General features: G+C 37.1%; 1 protein-coding gene across 9 annotated transcripts in view; it reads right to left on the minus strand.

Moving 5' to 3' along the window:
- Window positions 1-23,494, minus strand: part of BBS9 (Bardet-Biedl syndrome 9) — a 713,234-nt gene that overhangs the window by 280,779 nt on the left and 408,961 nt on the right. The window contains exon 22 of one of the 9 annotated variants that reach the window (XR_009504854.1): window positions 7,460-7,538. The exons of the other annotated variants lie outside the window; for them this stretch is intronic. The gene's annotated coding sequence lies outside the window, so the exon portion shown is untranslated. The remainder of the gene's footprint in view (window positions 1-7,459; window positions 7,539-23,494) is intronic. 9 annotated transcript variants of the gene reach the window in all.

Here is a 23,494-nt window from a genome sequence, read left to right on the forward strand (position 1 = left end):
GAATTTGGAAAAGTTGCAGGATATAAAATTAATGCACAGAAATCTCCTGTATTCCTATACACTAACAACGGAAGATCAGAAAGAGAAATTAAGGCAACAATCCCATTCACCATTGCAACAAAAAGAATAAAATACCTAGGAATAAACCTGCCTGAGGAAGTAAAAAACCTGTACTCAGAAAACTATAAGACACTGATGAAAGAAATCAAAGATGACACAAACAGATGGAGAGATATACCCTGTTCTTGGAAGAATCAATATTGTGAAAATGACTATACTACCCAAAGCAATCTACAGATTCAATGCAATCCCTATCAAATTACCAATGGCATTTTTTACAGAACAAGAACAAAAAATCTTAAAATATTTATGGAGACACAAAAGACCCCAAATAGCCAAAGCAATCTTGAGAAAAAAAGACACGGAGCTGGAGGAATCATACCCCCTGACTTCAGACTATACTACAAAACTATAGTAATCAAGACAGTAGGGTACTGGCACAAAAACAGAAATATATATCAATGGAATAGGATAGAAAGCACAGAGATAAACCCACACACCTATGGTCAACTAATCTGTGACAAAGGAGGCAAGGATATACAATGAAAAAAAGACAGTCTCTTCAATAAGTGGTGCTGGGAAAACTGGACAGCTACATGTAAAAGAATGAAATGAGAACATTCCCTAACACCATACACAAAAATAAACTCAAAATGGATTAAAGATCTAAATGTAAGACAGGACACTATAAAACTCTTAGAGGGAAACACAGGAAGAACACTCTTTGACATAAATCACAGCAAGATATTTCTTGACCCACCTCCTAGAGAAATGGAAATAAAAACAAAAATAAACAAATGGGACCTAATGAAACTTAAAGCTTTTGCACAGCAAAGGAAACTATAAACAAGACGAAAAGACAACCCTCAGAATGGGAGAAAATATTTGCAAACAAATCAACGGACAAAGGATTAACCTCCAAAATATATGAACAGCTCATGCAGCTCCATATTAAAAAAACAAACAACCCAATGAAAAAATGGGCAGAAGACCTAAATAGACACTTCTCCAAAGAATTCATATAGATGGCCAAGAGGCACATGTAAAGCTGTTCAACATCACTAATTATTAGAGAAATGCAAATCAAAACTACAATGTGGTATCACCTCACACTGGTTAGAATGGGCATCATCAGAGAATCTACAAACAATAAATGCTGGAGAGGGTGTGGAGAAAAGGGAAACCTTTTGCACTGTTGGTGGGAATGTAAATTGATACAGCACTATGGAGAACAGTATGGAGGTTCCTTAAAAAACTAAAAATAGAATTACCTAATGACCCAGCAATCCCACTACTGGGCATATACCCAGAGAAAACCATAATTCAAAAAGACACATGCACCCCAATGTTCATTGCAGCACTATTTACAATAGCCAGGACATGGAAGCAACCTAAATGCCCATCGACAGATGAATGGATAAAGAAGATGTGGCACACATATACAATGGACTATTACTCAGCCACAGAAAGGAACAAAATTGGGTCATTTGTAGAGACATGGATGGACCTAGAGACTGTCATACAGAGTGAAGTAAGTCAAAAAGAGAAAAACAAATATCGTATACTAATGCATATATGTGGAATCTAGAAAAATGGTACAGATGAATCAGTTTGCAAGGCAGAAATAGAGACATAGATGTAGAGAACAAACATATGGACACCAAGAGGAGAAAGCGGCGGAGGGATGAATTGGGAGATCGGGATTTACATATATACACTAAATGTATAAAACAGATAACTAATAAGAACCTGCTGTATAGCACAGGGAACTCCACTTTGTTGTACAGTAGAAAATAACACAACATTGTAAAACAACTGTATCTCCCCCCCAAAAAAAATACCAGAGAAGTGATACTTGTACGCTTCTCAGTGCCTCATACTGGGCATACATGACGTTGATAGATCTTACTACAAGTGGTATTAACTGTGATCATTTGGTTAAGGTGGTATCTACCAGCTTTCCCTGCTGTAAAGTAATACTTTCCCCTTTCGAGTTAATAAATACATTGGGGGGGATACTTGGAGACTATGCAAATATCCTATTTCTCCTCAAACTTTCTCCCATTGATGTTAGCAACCACTGGTGGATCTCACCTGAAATAATTATTATTGTGGTGTCTGTCTAATGGTGATTTTGTACTTCCCTCACTCCTTCTACATTTATTAAATGGAATTATACTATGAGGAAGATCTGTCCCTCCTCCTCCATTTATTTATTCAATTATTTATTTATGTCAATATGAGTTCATGGACATTTATTTTATTCAGTGGGTTATAATCCAACACTATCATTATTTATTTTGTTGCTCAGAATTGTTCCAGCTTTGGCTGTTGGGAGCTCCTTGAGGCTGGCTTCTCTGTCTTTTGAACATGTTTTCAGGCTTACTGTCATAATAAGATGCTCCAGGCTCATCGTGTGTTTTCTTGCCTCTGGTCTGGAATCAACTACTTTCCCAAGGAGCATTGGTTCCTTTTTTGGTTGTTATTCAAGTTTTAAAATTTCTAATTCTTTTTTCTTCTAGATGAAAAGGCTATTGCTGTTTATTTTTAAGGTAAAGATCCCTTGCATTTGGATGTCCTTTGAATCTTGAGAAATGCTTTTCCACACACAGTACAATATTTATGATAGAGAAAGTAAGAAAAGCAGAATATACTACTACTTTTAAAAATAAGCATGCATTACCCATATAATTAGCCTTGTTCCTATTATTAAAGATGGTAACCAAAACTTGGGCACTAGGAATGCTTACTCCTGTTAGTATGTCGTTGCTTCTAGGCCTTCTCAGCAAACAGAGCAAGGGAATATTATGCATACTCACCACATGCACACACACACACACACACACCTATTTTACTTTTGTATCCATGTTTCTGTGTGTGTGTGTGTGTATATATAATATATATATATATATATATATATATATATATATATATATATATATATATATATATATATATAACAGATATATAGTAAAAAACCATGAGTTCATACTACTACCTATGCTTTCAGTCCGATACTACAGGGTTCCCCCTTCCATAATTCTAACCTCTTTGTTTAACATAAAGCAGTTTCAAAACTGACAACCCACACCTGTACAAGAAACACTAACTTGATTACCGTATTTTCCCTTAGCTTCACAATATCCAGTCAAAATACTGTTTTCCAGAATTACCCAGGTTAGTGTTTCTCTTTCCCACTCTCTTCACTGTGGATATGTTATTAATTCACAATAAAGTTAGACTCACCTGTTATATTTTGTATTATATTTTGGATTCCCCCACATCCTGGTTTTATTTACCTATTTATTTTTGGAGAGGGAGTATGCAAAAGACTACTGTGGTTCTAGGAGTCAAGGTTATATTCAAAGGAGTTCTTGGAAAAGAATTGTTCCCTCCTCATCTCTGCTATCATGTTCCCAGGTCCCCACTTCTTTCCACCCCTCTCCCATTTACTCCCTATAGGTAACCAATCTCTTTAGTTCTTGGTTTATCCTTCCTGTACTTGTTTTGCACGAATAAGCAGACACATGTATATTATCTTATATACCTTCCTTCTTACCTTAAGGGACAATTACTGTAATACTATTCTGTATTTCACCTTTTTAATTAACCATATACACTGTTCAAAATGTTTTGAAGTTAAGTTCTCATATAAAATTAGAAGAGAGATTCTGAAACTGAGGGAATATGTAACACATGATGACATTGGCAAAACCACCATGGAAACAGTAAGGAAAAGTCACAATAATTCATTTACACACTCAATTCAAGAAATACTTTTCAAGCATACACTATATTCCAGGAACCAGAAGTTTCAACATCTTTAACCATAAGGAATTTACAGCCTGGAGGGGAAAGTTGAGAGTAAAAAGACAATTCTAATACATTGGGGTAAGTGCTATGATAGGGGTACTTTATAGGGGTATATAGGAGAAACACAAAACCTTGATTTGGTGAATGGGAGGAAGGAAGTGGAGATGTCAGAGCTTCTGGAGGAGATACCATGCAAGCCGAAATGTGAAGGTCAATTAGGAATTGGCTGGGCAAAAGTAGTAAGGTAGGAAGAGGCAGGGACTGCAAAAACAAGGCCTTGTCCAAATGTTTAAAGAGAAAATCCAGTTTGTTCATGTCATGGAGTGGGAGAAAAGACTAGAAAAAAAGGCAGTGATGAGATTATGAGGTGATGAAGGGCCTCTTACCATGGTGAGGAATTTGGATTTAATCCTAGAAACAGTGGGAGCCACAGAGGTTAAGATTTAAGTCAAGGGGTTTCTTTATACATGGTGTGAAATGCAGAAAATGTATTGAAGAAGAAAGAGTAGCGGAAAAGAGAACAGGCTGCTGCAACAAAACAAATGTAGCTATAGTGGTGGCCTGGAGCAAGCTGGTGGCAGTGGAAGTAGAAATGGTTTGAGACGAGATTTTATGCATTAAACGGATTCTAGCTTGGGCAGCTAAATGGCAGTATTAATCCTGAGATACGAAAATACAAAGAGAAGTAGGCTTGGGGTGGAGCAGGATGTAGAAGACGATGACTTTAGTTTCTGAAAATGTTGAGCTTAAGGTGCATATGCCACCCTTAAGTGAAGAAGGCCAATAAGTGGTTGGATGTATGAATCTAGAGCTTGGGAGAATGTGGTGAGGATACAAATCTGGAAGTCATCAGAGTATGGAAAGTAATGACAGAAATTAAAGTCAACCAGTAAATGAGAAGAGAGCCAAGCACAGAACCTGAAGGATATCAACTTTTTAGGTTAAGCAGAGGAAGAGGGACCCACAAAGAAGGCTGAGAAGGAGCAGCCAATGAGATGAGACAACCAGCAAAGAGTAGTATCATGGAACTTGGGGGAAAGAATTACTTCAAGGAGGAAGGAACAGCCAGCAGCACCAGATGCTGCTCAAGGTTGAGGAAGATAACAAGGGAGATGATTTCAGAAAAGTTTGACTTTGAAAGAAGGAGAAAGAAATGGCAACAGCTATTGAGAGTCCTGGGATCCAGGGAAATGTTCGTAATATTAAATGTATGTACTTACAACAGAAAAAAGGGAGAGACTCAGCTGAGTTTGAATGCTGCTGGGACAAGGAATGAATTAATATAGTTTCAGGTCAAATAAAGAGCACTGTATCATCAGATGGAAAGAAAAAGAATAAAGATGAGGTCTTAGGTAGGCTCATCCTAAGTGCTTAATAGAGAACCAACTGGATCTGATTAGGGATCCCTTTAGTAACATGCATCTAATTAAATCTACATCAGGCTTCCATTCTGAAGGGGAACAGAACCTGAGTACCATTCCTGTCTCCTTTTCCTTTTATAGCCCTCACTATCCCAGTGAACCACCACCTGGAAGGAACTTACAACCTGGGGAAATTAAGCTCCTCATATGGTTATTTTTCTTATGTTCTTAAATTGTAGCTGTTTATACTCTTAACATAAAGGATCTAATACTTGTTCTTGTAATTTTCTTTGGAAAAATGTCTCTAATTTGTCAAATGTACATTCTTCTTCAATGAAATTTTAAGCCAATTTAGAATCTTTCATTTGAAAGTTTTGTCTTTATATTAATAACATATGTATTTTATAACTTTTGGCAAAAAATATACTGTATACATACAGTAATGACTCATTAATTCACCTTGTTTAAAAAAGGACTGCTTTCTGATAATAACCAGAGCTATCAAAATAGCAAGCAAGTGTTTAAATGTGAAAGACACTAATTCTTTTCTCTCTACCTTCCAAATCATAGATATTATTTCGAAACAAACAAAACAACAGAGCACCTCCTCTCTAATTTTTAGGTGAGGGGGTCCTTATTAGAAATATTTGGCTCTCTTTATTAAATGGGAACTTTAAGGCGGATGTTGCTCTCAGAATTTACTCTCTTCCAGGAAATAACTTACAATCAGAATATATATATATATACCTGTATAAATTATAGATATATAATACATATATAGAGATATACACATACATATATATTGCAATATAAGATCTCTCAAAATTAGCAAAAGTGCAGACATCTTTTTCAAGATACATTACTGACATTACTGCACTGCTTTTCTGTAGCATTTCTTCATCACTAATCTAACATTATGCCAACACCTTAACGATAATGAGAACTAATCTTTCTCATCAGAATGTATCAATATTGTGTATATATACATGAATGGGTGAAGCATAAAGTGGAGTCTGTGACCCATAGGCAGAAATCAACAGAATCTATGTCTAAAGGAAACAAACCTAAATAGACATTTGGAGATAAAACTGGTCCAGATGTTATCTGCAGACCACACTCCCTGTACTTTTTTCCAATAATAAATAAATGATCCAAATAAGATCCTGGGACACAGTCCCTTCCACTTCCCACCTTGTGCCTGTATAAACAAATGCTTTGTAACTGCTGTCTAAGAAGTGTTCTGATTTATTTATAGCTATATTTTAGAGTTATACTTACAACAGATGCTTCATCTGAGGAGCTGATAGCCTTAATGCTTTGTATTGATCTAGGCTCTGCTTTTGACCCTACTTGGATGCTGGTTGCTACGCCAGTCTCCAAGTCAGCCCTGAGGATGGGCTGCTAAAACTTCAGGAATGACATGCATGTCTTTCTCCTTCACTGGCAAGAGAATACTCACAATATGGCACCTCTGGACTAAATATAGAATTTAAAACAGTCTCTGCTATCTTCATGTATCATGAAAAAACCAAAAAAAAACAGGGGATCAAGAGAAAGAACAGAAGAAAGTAAACTGTTGCATAGCATCATTTTGTTGACTGTGATGGACTTAGTAAGGAGGAAGTCATTAAGTGGTACTGATGCATCTTCTGACAGCTCACCAAGGTCTTAGTTGGTAAATAGGTACTAGCTTATTTCTCTTTAAGTCATATTTTCCTGAAACTCTACTAGGCAACTTATGTGACAAGGCCAGGCTTCCTCTTACCAAGTAGGCAAACACAGTGGGTCAGAAATGACTCAAAGTTAGAGACCCTAGAAAGTAGGGCAAGTGGTAAAAACAGAGGTAGTTCTATATGGAACTATCTCAAATACTGTAGGAAGGGCAGAGGGCAGGAGGATTTACTGAGTATCTACTATGAGCCAGATACTAGGTTAAGGTACTTAATGTATGTTATCTTTTTGATATTTCAATATCTTTGCAAATTAGGCATTATAGTCATCATTTTAGAAATGACACTGGAGTAAATGATATAAAATTACTAGTTAGAATCTGGATTGAAGCAGGTTCTCCCCATACCAACCTTTAAGCTATTTTCACTTCCCCATGTAGCCTCACCCATCACAAGATGCAAATATTTCCTTCTGATGTTATATCTACACTGCAGGTCTGCAGCCAGACATTCCTAAGTGTTAGTTCCAAAAAATCAATACAAATCATTCTTTACCTCAAAAAGAGAGATTATCTCCCAGCAATGAGTTCAGTTTTTGGAGAAACAGGCTGGATCTGCTTTCAATCTCAAATGCCTGGTAAGGCAACACAGAAATATTTGTGAGATTGTTATTCTCATCATAGTACGAACACACACTACATTTTCACCTCTTTTCCAGAAGAAATTGATCAGGACTTTAAAGTAACAGCCAAGAATTTCTTTATGTACTCTTCCATGGCAGTTTTTAGCACATCTGACGCAAAAAGGAATAAATCATTTTCCATCATAATAATAATAAAAGAAAAAATCATCATGAGTTGAGCATTTCCCACGCGCCAATCCTGCGCTGTCTTCCATGCATTATTGCCATCGGTCCTCGCAATGCTACCATTGTATCAGTTAAGGAGACAGAGGCTCAGAAGGGTTAAGTTACTTGCTCAAAATCACATGGCAAGTTCAGTGGTAGATTAGAATACAAATCCATGTCGGCCTGCCTCTATCTATCATGCTCCAAAAACACATCACCTCCAACTAATTATATGTTGCTTGCCTTATATTAAAATGCCTTCCAGTATTAAAATGTAAGAGGTATTATAGATGAGAGTTACAAATATGATGACACAGGGGCACAGGGTAAATAGTGTAAGAATAGAACCATAGCAGGTAAGTTACATTATAGTAATGTTACCAAAATGCAAATAAAAGAAATCTCTCTCTCTCTCTCTCTCTCTTTCTCTGTCTCATTCCCTCCTTCTCTCCCCCGTCCCCTTCCCCTCCTCATTTGCCAGTAAAACAGAGAGGAGACAACTTAAAAGAACACAATCTTTATCTTTAAAGTAAAACGCAGTAATATAATGAAATATATTTTTAAATTAATGAATTCCAGGCAAGATTTTTTTAATCTTTCAAAGCTGAAATGAATAAAGCATAAGTTCCAGTCAGTATTTGGTCTTATTGGCAACAACATACTGAGATCTGAAGTTTTAGGCTAGCTTCTTTCTCAGACACTCCAAACATGTAACAAGGCCCACCATAAACAATGTTCAAAGAAGTCCTTACTTCACATCTCATGACTCTACTTTAGCACCAAATGCAGATTGGCACGGATATTATATTGCACTCCTACTCAAGACATACCTTCCCTTCGCCATCATTTACAGTATGCACTGCAGCTAAACTGACCCATACGTGCAACTCAACAGGCATAGAGGATTGAGTTATTCACATGAGAATCAATTTTACACTAAACTAAAATTAAAAGTTTCTTTTAAAGAGCTGGATAAGAGGCCAAAAGTACACACCATTTCTTTGAAGCATAAGCACCACACTGTCTCCTTTCTAAGACAGAGAGTTGTTGTAAAACAGGCTGTAAAAATGTTATCAAAATTCAATTTTCTAATCAATGTCTTGATTTCAAATCAGAATAATGTCAGAACTGGCTCAAATAGAATGATTTTTTTCCACGTAGACTTCACTTCCTGTGTTTGTGGGGACTGTAAATTCTTTTAAAAGCAGTCTCTTAGGATAATAGTCATAGGATGACAATGAATTAAAAGGAAACAACTATTACTAATCCCAACAATAAATCCATTTTTAGATTTCAGGTTCCAGTGGTCTTTACCTTGGCTTAAAATTGAAGTAAAATGTATAGATGCCTTAAAACCTGGGAGCTTAAATCTAGGTATCTATATATATATATCCTTGCAAATTATTTTATCATAGATCTGAACTTGCCATTTTGACACTATAGATGACACAGCACATCTGGAGTAGTGTTTTGACAGTATTTCTGATTTACACATCTAAGACCCATTGCAACTGTCTAGGCCTTACCAATGTAAATCAAAAAATACACTCCATAATAATCATCACACTTTTACTCATGCTCTCCATTGCATCAACAATATGGCATCAAAATGGGCATATTTTTGGTTGTGTAAAAAATATTAAGAATATCTCCTTTCTCATTTCTATGGCTCCTATCACTAAGTTTCCAAGACATAAGGCTTTTTAAGTTTTTGTAGGTTAGATGTTTCAAGTTTAGTTTAGGATTCAAGACTGTGCCTTATAATAGGGCACACACTTGATTTAGTGGAAGCCAATTAATTTAATTTGAGGGGAAGATGGCATTCCATCCTGTCTGCAGACGGAAACTTTGGTCAAATGGTACCTTTTCAGAGAAGCAAGAGAAAGGAATATTTCATTTCCTTTTGAGTATTTGTAGTTAATTTTAAGTAGTCCTAAGTAACAAACAGACATGCACATTTAAAAAGAAATCTCGCCTTAAGGAATCCTCCAAAAGTGATTACTAATAATGTTTGAAATCCTCTATTGAATACTACAGAGACTTAATATTCAGTCCACCAGCCATGCACACCAATTTATTCCTTTGAATTTCAAGGGTAAATTTAAGGGCCAATTAGATATTCATTGAAATGCCCTGTATGGCACTGCTACATAGAAGACAGAGTATCATTAATATAATCTTCAGTTAATACAAGAAAACATAATACTGTTTATATGTCTACTTTGAATTTGAAGTTACTTTGAAGTTACAGTAATTTCAGTGACATCTCTATTTACAGTCAAGGATTATTCCTGAAGGCTCAGACTATGTAGAATTGTTAAGCGGTCAAATTAATAACACCCATCTTTCTACAAAGCATAGGCAGTTGCTGTTCATATGTCTATGAGGAGTCACTGAATTAATAGTATAGCCATCAACAGAAACTCTTATCATATTATATTATAAACTTGAGTCACTGTTCTTATTCTAGAATTTTATACTTTTTTTTTTTTTTTTACTAAGAGATCTTACCATGATATTTTTCGGTTAGAGGATCACAAATTAAAGCATTTTTTCCTGCTTCACTTGACCACATCTGTGTTTTCTTCCTGCTCTGCTTCCTCTTCTCTCGTCTTGCTGTTTAATTTAACTTCATCCTCATTCACACCTATCATTATCTCCTTTCTAATTTTTAGGGAGAAGTTCCTATTTTTAGGAGGAAGATACAACTGTATTTTTATGTTCCAGCTAATCTTCCTTTTCATATTATTCCCAAGTTCTTATCTCAGATTCCCAAAAAGATCAGTGTTCCATGAGCTGGAAATTTGTGCTTCTGCCAATGCTAATGGCTACTTAGCCATTTCCTCTTCCCTCTATCCCCTGAGCTATTCTGGCAGAGCAGCAAGTAGACCTGGGACCCAGAAACACTGTAGTTGTGGCCACATGAAATGTATGCATGAAGAGGGAAGAAATAAGACAAGAAAAACATTTCACCCCTAGGTATGGAAATCAGGGAGGGAGGGTACTGGACAATGGTAGCAGATCTCTTGAAGAGATGAAGAATTTCATAACTGTAAAGCACTTTACAATGGTGTCCATTGATTCTTTTTCAATGTGTTAAGTGGCTTACTAAGGTTATACAGATTGGTAGACTGAAAAAATAAGCTGTAGGATTAAAATGACAGAACTGAAATGTATGGTCCTTGATACTTGGTGCAATAAGAACAACAAAACTTTTAAAAGGAAGAGTCTCCAAGAAAGGCAAAAGGAGAAAAAGGGCAAAACTCAGTCCATTTAGCACTAGAAAGAGCTGCCTGGAGGAAGTCAGACATCTTCAATTACAAATAGGGATGGGTGGGTACTTGTGAGTTATTTTTTATTTCCACTGAATCCAGGACAAAAGGAAATGAGTTTAAATTGCAACAGGAGGGGTTAAAGTTAGACATTAAGGGAAAAAAAAACCTTCCTGATGAGAAGACTGGTGAGATAATGGATTACATAATTGAGAGGACTGTGGAAGCCTATCCCTGGAGATACTTAAGAATAAACATCCAAAAGAAAAAAGAAAAAGAATAAAGATCTATCTTTCTGGGGTAGTTTTAGATACACAATAGCCTGGAGTATTAGAATGGAGACTTTTAGATTTATCTTCCAGCCCTAAAATACTATTGCTTTATTTAATGAGACAAACTGTTCAGTGGTACATGCACTGAAACTACAATGAAGAGGGGAGGGGAAGCACGCAACAGCACTCTTATTTTGACTTTGCTTGAATAAAAGCAATTCTCAGAGCACCTGAATCAAAGCCTATACCCAGGTGTGGCTAATCTCATAATAGTTAATGAATGAGTCTCATGAGGATTTCCAGAGTTACAGCAAGTTTGGACCATGCTCCTTCATTAAGTAATGGGATTGTAAAAATGTCTTCATTTAGAAAGGAAAGCAGTCAAATTGTAATGTGATGAGGAGACTGAAGTAAGTCTGGTTATCTTGTTACTACCAAGAATAATCCAGTATGATACCTAGCCCAGTTTGCAGAAAAGCCAGTTGTTCTACAGCATTTCAAGGCCAAGAAAGAGATATACTCCATAGAGCAATTCATCCAGCACCAAGAGTATACCACATGCAAATTCTGTGCTAACAGCTAGGGGTACCAAGGGCACGAAACACATCCTTTATCCTCAAGGAGCCCACAGCAGGGTTGGGTTAGGGGATACCGATCTTTATAATACAATGCAATCCCATATAGGGTGCAATGGGCAAATGGGGGTAGAGCCATGACTCAGGGAGAGAAGGATATTAGGAGTAGGGGGAGAGGAAGGAATGGTCTCAGACAATATCTGAGTTGCAAAAGATCACATGAGTCAGTCAGCTGGAATAGGCAAAATGGGAATCCGAGGAAGAGAAGCTGTATGCCTGGGGACAATGGAGACCTGAAGAGAAGGAAAAACGCTTCCTTCCGGGAGCTTGTGGGTAGGTCAGAATGGCAGCTGCATAAGTGGCAAGTATGAGTGAAGGGGCTGGAGACACAGAAGCCAGATCATTATGGGACTCATGAGTCATGGCAGATAACTGGGAGTTTATTGTGAAGGTAATCGGGACTTCAACTCTGAAGGGACCTCATCAGATCATATGTGTCTACGTGGGTTGCATAAGACATGTAAATTCAGCTAGCAGCGTATTGGGCTGAAATTCCTCAGTACCTGGATAGTGGATAGTGGTTGGGTCAGGTGAGCATTCAATTACCAGACTGGTAAGTCTTCCATGCCCAAGCCACAATACTATTTTTTATTGGGTTAAGCTGCTATCTAAAGCATCAGTCAGGCAAGCCTGCTGGCTCATCCTGCCTCTATGCCCGACAGCTAGATGATGAAGTCATGATACTGTGGGCAATTCTTGGCATTTATTTCTTAAAGAAAAAAACACACACACATGGTTGGCTAACTCCATTCTTAAAGAGCAGCATATATCACTTGTACCCTCCTGACACCAAGAATTAAAAAAAGAAAATGTCAACAGTTACAGAGTTCTACTTTATCATCATCAAATATCCTGTGGTTTTAAAGCAATTATTATTGTGCTTTACCCATCAGCTATGCAATGTTTATTCCTGGTCTCCTATGGACACAAAAATGTTTAGGAAATCAACTACGAAGATAAGTGTGGCCATTGGGGACAATTCTCTTGCTGACGATCATTTTCACCAAAAGCAGGGAGCAGTGTTATGAATCATCTGTGACCACTTATGCTCAAGCTGAATACATTAAAATTTAATGGTTTCAACACAAGAAGCCAGTCGTAAGTCTGCACATCAAGGCACTAATGTGTTGGGCCTAACTGTACTTAGATGAAGTAAGTCAGGAACGCATGGCAGCCAACTATATTTTGCTGTAAAATGAAAATTATGAATCTCTAATCACAAGCGAGGATTCTTTTTTTACAATTCATTATTCATGATTTAATTCACTTTAAATTATTCATTTTCTCAAATGTTATTGCTACAGCCTTTTAAACTTTTCTACTCCTCCACTTTCAAGTGATAAGTGCCTGACAACTGAGTGGTCTCAGGCCTTTGAATATAATGAAGTACTTTTTCAACATGCTGCTGGGTTCTGCTCAAAACCATTCCAGATTATGAATGCACGTTGGCTAGTCAAGGTTAGGATTGCCACCTTTCATTTGGTCTAAGAGAAAACAGGTTCATAAAAATGTCCTATTTCATTTCTAATGTCATTTCTAATAAAACCTAAACTTTGAAACAAGGCCTCCTCTAAGATCTGGACCCTACCCACTTTACCAATCCCATCTCCTGTCATTCTCCTCAGTCACCTTGGCCTTCTTTCCTACTTGCTTTGAATCCTTTGCATTTCCTATTCTCTCTCTCTGGGATGTCTACCGCTTCCCCTACTCTCAGTCCCTACCCCACCAACGGCATCTTCATAGAGATGGCTCCTTCCCATATTCCCAGTCTCACTGCAGATGACCCCTCTTCAGGAAGGCTTCCTCAATACCTCCTCCTCCCTCTGCTGGTTACTCTTTACCACACTACCCTGCTTATTGCCTTCATATTATTTATTACAGTTTATAATTATCTTTTTTTGTTTGTGTATTGCCTTCCTTCCCCACTGGCATGGATGCTTTATTAGGGCAGAGCATTCATCTATTTTGTTCACCGCTATACACCTAGACTCTAGTAATGGTAATAGGCGCATAATGAGTACTCGATAAAGATTTATAAAATAAATGAATTTTTAATTCCAAGAGATAATGATTAAAGTATATTTTAACCTGAAATCACCTCTTCAATTAAAGAAGTACAATTTATCCCCAATTCTCCTCACATCTTTCTATGAACAGACTTTATGGGCCATCAAAGGGCTCTGCCCAAGCAATCAGCAGAGTCACAAGCCATAACCTAGAACTTGGGACTGTTGTTCATAGAGGGTTGTATCACAGGCTCACAGAGAGAGGGATACTGAGATCCTAACAGTTAGAGGTAGAGAAAAAGAAACTGAGCTTCAGAGACACTGAGTGAAAAACCATCTGCCTGTCTTTCAGCATACTGCACTCCATGGAGGATCCCCACCACCCTAGCCAACAGGAGGATCTTTGGAAAGAAGAGAGCCCGGAAGCAGCCTGGAGCACTATCAACTTGGACCAACTCCTTAGAAATGCCACAAATCTGTGGGTAGCTTGGTTTCAGACTGAATCCTCCTCTTGGATAAAGAAAGAAGACAGACACACTTTGCCCAGGATCACCCCTCATCAGCTGTCATGGTCCACCATCACTGCCTTCCTGGTTAGAGTCTCCTCTGAAAAAAATCATTAACCAGACCATTTTGTGTAAAGGACTTATGCTAAATGCAAAAGGAAAGGAACTAAAGAGGTCAAGTTAACAAACAGTAAGTCTGTGAGTTACTGCAATATATTTTCACAATAAAAATCAAAGTCTGACTGGTACCTTTGAGCATTTTATGCTTTCTCAAATTAAGTGATGTTTCTGGCTAGCACACAATGTGTAACTACAATAAGGAAACCTTAGATTCAGATACTAAACATGAATTCACGCTGATGGCCTTTTAAGTAATTCAAAAAGCTATTCAAATGGAAACTGAGTGTATAATTTCTAGACATTCTTGGCAAAGGCAAATGAAAAAAGGTAAAAGATCTTCAGATAAGCGGTCCAATTAAGCACCTTGGGATTATTGAGAGATGATTTTACAAGTATTCAAGACAGGATTATTATGGTATTTTTTTTTTGAGTAATAATAAGTTTTTTCATGATACTTCTTTGAAATATTATTATTGGCATTTGTAGGAGACCTGAAGCCAGGAAGAAGAAAGGTAACTTGTCTTGTTAGAAAATCCATGCCTGAAATGATAAAGGCTCGGAAAAGGATTAAGTAAATATTTGCTAAATAACTGATGAGCCAGATAAAGACTAGAGAAATATAAAAGATTAAGTTTCAACTCCCAGTTCCACACACAACCCTTTAGATTCGGCTGGTTTTCTTTCAGATAGTCTTGTACTTCTCATTACTTATTAAAATAAGATTTCTGAATGCCAACTGAAGTCATTCAAATTGCCCTTTTGTACCTTAGGTGGCTAATGGAGCAATATAATTTACAGAGGATACATTATGTAAGACCTTACAATGGTTCTGTGATGTTCTCAGATGCCCACCAAGGACTCCAGCAAATTGACACCTCTAATGTCATTTTCCTGGCATCCTGAGATGTGTTTAATGCCAGGTCTTCAAATGTGAATAGCTCATATGTCATCTCACTATGCCACCTGGCCCCAGACCAGCACACCTTTAAAATAGATTTATTTAGGCTATAAACTTACAGGACAGTGCCTCTGTCTTCAAATATATTACATTTAAAGAGCTGGGAAAATAAAATCCCAACTTTCCAATGCTGAAGTCTCTGAGGCCAATTTGAAGTAGGAAGGGGTTATCAAATTCTATAACAGACACAAATTTAGATGATGTTTTGTAATGTATTAAAGAAATAACTCACAAAAAGCAAAATATAAGACTGGCAAAACTCAAGGGTTCACCATCCTTGTCTTTTACTTGAAGTTCAGTTAATACTACTCAACACAGTAAGTAGTAGGGGTTTCACATCTTTAATTTGAAAGTAGTTCCAGATAGGGAACAAATTCCACTAGAATGTCAGAGTATATAATTCACTTTATGTCAATAAACTCATTCATTCCTGTTGCCCTGGAAGACATTTGTTATCTAATGAATCTTTGTAGATTATTAATTAACCCATAAGAAATTAGCCTTATTTTAAGAAAATCCCATAGTAACATTGGGGATTCAAATACGTACTACTACATAACATCATACTTTGCCAAGTGTTGTCAACTGTATAAACAAAAATAGTAATCATGTACTCTCTGCCCACATGGAGTTTGTGTTCTAAATTAGAATGATATACAGCATATTAGAGAACCAGACAGTGTAATAAGAAGTGCCAGTGGGAAGTATTGACAGTAAGTACTGGGCTGAAGCATATGAAATTGCTAACATTATTTAATCTATAGGAGTTAGAATAATTAGCAAAGGATAGAATATTCAGGGAAGGCTTCCTGCAGGAAAAGCAGACATGAGATAAGCACTCAAATTAATTTGGATATAATTGAACTCATGACCTGTCTCCTTCAACCTTCGTTGTCTTCCAAAGATACCTTCTTGATGAATGGAGCACCAGTCAACTAGAACAAGCAATCCAGGAGCCCTCCCCAATACTTCTCTTTTCCACTCAACCTTTATCTCCAATCAATTAATAAAGTCTGCTGATTTTCTCTCCTGCAAAATTCTCATAGCTATCTGCTCCTCTTGATTTCCACTGCTACTTCCCAAGTCTGAGCCTCTATCATCTTTTGCCTCATAGTATGTACCTCATTTTGTAACTGGATATCTGTATGATTATTTCATTAATTGACAAAATAGACTCCGTAATGGTAGAGACCATGTCTGTTTTGTTCACCATCAATTTTCCACTGCCTGCAACAGTACCCGGAACATAAAGAAGGAATAAGTAAAGAAACTGGCCTAACTGGAGCTAAGGGTTCAGGATAAAGAGGAGTGAAAGAAGTGACGATTAAGCCAGATTATGAAGGGCCTGAACCTAATCAAGAAACTTGGTACTGTTCTATTAGGAATGGGGTTGATACTGTGTACTTCTGAAGAAATAACAAGATGGGGACAAAGTACTGATTTGTTTGATACAATGCTTAAACTCTCTATTTCTATAAACTGAAAAAAAAATAAAATTTATTTCCATTAATGATAAGGAATAAATATACAAAAGAAGAAATGTTACAAAATATATTAGAACCTTAGGTAAAAGTCTGTCAGCTCCCACCTCTGCCCTCATCTTGCTCCATCTCAGCAGCATGTGACAATGCTGACCTTGGAAATTCTCCCCTCTCTTGGCTTCCATGTGGCTCCTTTCTCACAGTTTTCGTCTTACTCATTCCTTGGCTACTTCTCCTCAATTTCCGATGTTGGTTCTTGCCCTTCCTGACCTCGAGATGCTGGAAGGCCTCAAGATTTAGACGAGGCCTCCCTTCTGTTTTCTCTCTCCGTACAAGTGAGCCCATCCAGCTTCAAATACCATACAGAGGCTGCCGCCTCCCGACAGTCTCTCTGCTGCCCCGGCTTCTCTCCTGAGATCCAGACCACTCAACATTTACGACTGGGTGCCCACTAGGCCTCACAGGGGGAAAAGGCCCAAAACTGAGTCTTTTATTCTGTCCTCCCCATCATCCACATTCACACACACACACTGGTCTTCCCCCACATTCCCCATTTCACCAACAGCATTACTGTCTACCTTGTTACTAAATCCAACATTCCAGGAGTCATCTCTGCTTCCTCCCTCATCTCACCCCTTACATGCAATCCATCACCACGTTCTACATATTCTAGCCTCTAAAATATGCCATTGCCACAACTCCAGTCATCGTCATCTCTTGCCTACACTTCTACAATAGTCTCTCTAGTTCTCCCCCTGCTTCCATTCCAGCTGTTTTCCAAATCATTCCAGACACAGTAGCCATAGTAATTCTTAAAAACATAGATCTGATCATATAATTTCCCTGCTTAAAACCATTTGATGGCTTCCCACTACTCATAGGATAACATCTAAATTCCTTACCATAAATGTAAGGAATACTCCATGATGTGGCTCTCCCTGCCACACTTCCTCATTAAGATCAAGCCATCAAGTATCTTTTGAATACACTAAGCCCTTTCTCAACTCCAGCCCTTTAAATTCTCTTTTCTCCAGCTTTATTAAGGTATAATTAAATAAAGTTGTAAGAGATTTAAACTGTACATGTGATGATTTGATATATAATAAGTGGTGAAATGATTCCCCTCAATGAGTTAATCAACACATTCATCAGTTCACATATTTACCTATGTGTGTTGTGTGTGTGTGTGTGTGTGTGTGTATGTGTGAACATTTAAGTTCTACTCCCTTAGCAAATCCAGGCCTTTGAATCCTATTTGTTCAGCCTGGAATGCCCCTCCCCTAGTTCTTTCTTTCACATCACGGAAGCCTTCCCCAAACACCCTGTCTAAAGAAGCCCCCACTGGCAACTCTCAACTTCTTATCTGTTTCACCGCACATAATACAACCTGCAACTCTTCTGTTTATTATCTGGCTCCTCCACCAGAATGTAAGCTCTCATGAGGGTGGAAATGGTGTCTCTCTTCTTAATCAGTATATTCCAATGCCCAGTATAGTGCCTGGAACATGATGGTATTTTTTTTTTAATTTTTGTTAAATGAACAAAAAATAGTCCTATTTCATGAAGAAAACTCCTTTCCCCCTTTCAAAAATTTTACATGTGCAAATTATACTTCTAATATTGTTCCCTATACCAAAGATGAATTGTTTACAGATACTGCTATTAGCTTCATCCCACATTTATATTTAAGAGACCACAATATAATTGGTATAATTTATAAGTCTGGAGGAGAAGAAAAAGAAGATAGTCAATGTAACGTAACAGAGGAAAACTGAGCAAAGTTTAGAAATGAGAAAGCAACACCAGAAAATAAAAGGCAGATGGTTCAAGTGAGATGAATATGGGGCTACAAGGTCCCTGAGGAAACAAGAATACAGGAAAGGAGGCAATTCATCCATTAACTGTCTTTGGGATACTCATTACATGGCAGGCGCTGAGCTGAGCAGTATACGGTAGTGAATAACACAGACATTGTTTCTCTCCTCATGAAACTTATAGTATAGTGGGGAAAATATTAAATAAACCCATAATGAACATATAATTTTGAACTATGCTTTATGCTCTAAAGAAACAGTCCAAGAGGCCATGTGTGAGAATAACAAGGGTCATAGAAAAACTCTTACAGGAAAGTGACCTGTAAGTTGAGACCTGAGGATGGATATAAATTAGCTGGTGAGCATGAGTATCTGTGGTGGGTGAAAGTTTGGGGGTAAATAGAGGACAGTATTCAAGACAAAGGGACCAGCATATGCAAAGACCTGAGGCAAGGAAAAGTTTGATCAGTGGAACTGAAAGGAGACTTGTGGGCCTAAAGCAGAGAGGGCAAGAGGAATTGTGGGGGAATTGCTGGTAGAGGACTGGATGGAGAGAGAGAAAGGAAGCAGAGTCCTGTAGGCCAAAGTAAGAAGTCTGAGTTTAATCCTAAAATCAAGTGTGTCTTCTTCTGAGAAAGAACAGAAAGACAAACAATGAATAAAATTACAAAAGAAATTCTGAAGTAAACTGATGGGAAGCAGAGTTTGCTTTGACAGTCTTGATCTTCATGGTATAGCAGGAGGATGTCTTCTGCTCAGTTTGGAGAAGAGGTGAGATCTTGAGTAAAATGACAAGGATTAACTTCTGTTGAAAATAAGGCGGGAAATCAATCAAAAACAAGTAAATAGCATTCTAATTAGCAGGGGAGGATCCAGGTGAAGTTACACAGCATGAAAGAAGATAGAAGCAGTTGGGTCAGTTTTATGATTAATATTAGCAACTACTTCCAGTCCCAGAGCAGATCCAAGGAAAGCCAAAGATTTACTCAGGCTGGAAACTGATAAGGAAACTAGGTTAGAAATCCACGGGGTTCCACAAGGCAGAGCAAAAAGGGAGTGGAGGAGCAGATGGAGGTGGAGTGGGTGTGTTGGAAGGCAGGGGTACAGAGGAATAGAGAACTGAGTGATGTGAAATCAGAAAAGGGAGGAGATAACGTTCAGGTAAATGGTTCAATTCAAATCAATCTCACAAGGATGTGCTGAGCACCTTCTGTGTAGATTCTAGAGTTTGGAAATGAATGACAGTCTCTGCCCTCAGAGATGTCATCTTCTAGAAAGCTGATGTCAACAGAGAGTAGACAATAATGACTGATGATATAACACAAAAATAAGAATAAACTCAAAGATATGATGAAAATAATATGAAAACTGTTTTTATGGTACAAAGTGTTTTAATGATCACTACAGATATTTTATCAAATTTATTAGGAAAATTTCTCAAGAATTACTTTGATCTAAAAAAGAATATATATATATATATATATATATATATATATATATATATATATATATATAACTGAATCACTGTGCTGTACACCTGAAACTAACACAACATTGTAAATCAACCATATTTCAATAAAATTTTATTTTAAAAAGAATTACTTTGGCTTCTTTTTCTGGAAATTGAAACACATTCTTTCATCAGAAAACTTTGAAAATTATAGTGCCCAAATAATAGTAATAGTAATAAACTAAATTATATAACTAAACACAGAATTATTTTAACTAGTCACACAAAGAATCTGTCTCAAATAATAAAATATACCATCCTTCCATTTCACTAAATGAAGGAAAAGAGAAAGAAGCTTTAGTCATAAGAAAGACACGGGCACAAATGGTTTATAACTGGCACTCTTTCCCCTTACTCTGACTTATTTTGCTGCTTGGCATTTTCATTGTCTAAAATTTGGTTTTCTGTATATTGACTGCCCGATGCCAGAATGTTAGCTCCATGAGGGCAGGAATTGTTTGTCTGGTTTATCACTGTGCCTCTAGTACCTAGAACAGTGCCTGAAACATAGTAAGTAAGAACTTAACAACAATTTCACTTTGGGGTCTCAATCTTGGCTTGTTATATGATGTGTTTTTTAATGGAAATGATGGATGAAGTACATAATTTATAAATTTATAAAGTGTATAAATTATCAGTGATTTTCCATGAGTTAACATGTTAAGTTTTAAAAATTATAGCACTCACGTTTTATCTAATTTTGAAAGGAGAGATTATTTTTTTAATCTCTTAAAAAAATAAAAACAGGGCTTCCCTGGTGGAGCAGTAGTTAAGAATCCGCCTGTCAGTGCAGGCGACATGGGTTCAAGCCCTGGTCTGGGAAGATCCCACATGCTGCAGAGCAACTAAGCCCGTGCACCACAACTACTGAGCCTGCGCTCTAGAGCCCACAAGCTACAACCATTGAGCCCGTGAGCCACAACTACTGAGCCCACGTGCCACAACTACTGGAGCCCGCACGCCTAGAGCCCATGCTCTGCAACAAGAGAAGCCACCTCAATGAGAAGCCCACATACTGCAACAAAGAGTAGCCCCCGCTCACCGCAACTAGAGAAAGCCCACGCACAGCAGCGAAGACCCAACGCAGCCAAAAATAAATAAATAAATTAATTAATTAATTTATAAAAATAATAATAATAAATAAATAAATAATAAAAACAGATAACAACATCAGGTAACTTATCTGCATAAGTATACTGACTAAATGTCCCAGTGACAAAGTGTGCTGCATCGAACTTTATTTTTTCATTGAAACTCACCAGACTTCACACCAGAACCCTTGGTATCTGCCATGGCACTTGCTTATAACTAGAATACTAGTAAGTTGGAGCCCTGCACCCCTTGCCACACTACTCACTAGTACAATGTATTTGCTTCTCATTTTATGGTTACAGTCACTTCCAAGCCTACTTTTTACCAAAAAATGTAAAAGCCAAAAATATCTTAAAACAACCAATATGCAAATACCTGTACCAAATAAAAATCATCCTATTGGTATTAGCATAAATCACAGCTCCTGAAGCTAGAGAGTGACATCACTTTATTTTTCAGTAACATTTTCCATATGGCATGGAGTATGGCTCAGAAAGTAGACGTGAAAGAAATTACAAAACTTCTAACTAACCAAAATGTTTATTTTTAAATAAAAAATTAAACATTTTAAAAACAAAAAGCTACATTTTAAAAAACATACAGAGTTGAGACATACTGTACAGAGGAATACAACTAAAGGTGCTTTACTTTTCAGAATCAGATTATATGCTCCGAGAACCACCAGCTATAATAGTTTTTCATTTTAATTTTAAATTGTTTAAGAAATAACCACATTACACATAAATCAGAAGGGGCTAATTATTCCAACAATTTATTTGAATAAATACAATAAAAAAATTTATTTTAAGTTTAGGAGGAAAAGTTTTTTTTAAAGGCCGGCAGCTTAGACCAGACTTCATTCAGCAGTTCAAACTGCAAGAACATCACCTTTCCCTGTGGGGGTCTGTGCGGTGTCAGAAGCAGAATGCCATTGAGCTTAGGCCAGGTATTTTGACCAAAACTAAAAATGACTAAGCCACAGGAGGAGGCCAGATCGCTGGGTCTGCCCCATCTATCTGTGGATTTTCTCATTATGCATATATTTTAAGTGAAAATAAAGTGATATAAAATAAGTTTTAATGACTGTCTCACATAAGTAACTGGTTGGTGAGTTGCTTTTAAGCACTTGAAATACTTTATCCAGGCACCCTAAAATCTAAAGGAAAATGAAAATAAATACAACTTTAATAATATTCCTGAACTTACACTGAAAGCAGAGAATTTATTGTTGAAGATCGAATTCCTCAGAGAGTCAGCAGGTATTGGGAATAAAAGTTGAAGGGAAGAAAAAAGGATGTGTATTTACTACAATTTTGAGGTGAACCAGTAAAACCTTACTATTGAAGGCAAACCCACTGAGATAGCAGAAGTTCGGGCAGGGGTAGAAGTCGAGGGGAAGAAAACTAGAAAAAAATTTTACAAATTGAATTTGTAGAAATCCCTTCAAACCAACAGTGGCTGGAATAAATACAAATTTTTTCATCCTCCCATTTGAAGATAAAACAGTCCCAAATGTCAATCGAATATGTGAGAAAAGTTATTTTTGATATCATACAAAGCCTCAGAGATAAATATCTTCCTCATGGATGCTCCAGTGTTACAAAGATACTCTTTCTTTTGGCCAACCTATGTAATTTTTAAGGATATTGAAAATTACACAGAGTTCGGTTTTCTATTATAATATTTCATATGAGAATAGTCCAAAGAAAAGACAGCTCACATTTACAGCTGGATGACGGTAAAAATGTACATTTTATATATTTGTTCATACGACACGACTAAAGAAACAGAAATAGTGATGCACTTTAAAAGTTATTTAATTCATCCCCCCTACTTTCAGGCAGGGTTTTCCCCAAAGTATCTTTAGACTGTTGACTATCTGTATTAGTTTAAACATCTGTAGAGAAGGAAATTCCTCAAACTCCCCTGGTATTCTATTCCTGTATTAACAGCCCTACTTCCAAGAAACTGGGCTTTGGTCATCACATTCTAATTAGTTACCAGCCAGCTTGTCTATCAACAAGTATTTGCTAAGTACACACAGGGAGAATGTTATTCTATTAGGTCTTTGATGATA

The sequence above is a fragment of the Balaenoptera ricei genome, chromosome 9 (assembly GCF_028023285.1).
Source record: "Balaenoptera ricei isolate mBalRic1 chromosome 9, mBalRic1.hap2, whole genome shotgun sequence".
NCBI classification, from domain to species: Eukaryota; Metazoa; Chordata; class Mammalia; order Artiodactyla; family Balaenopteridae; genus Balaenoptera; species Balaenoptera ricei.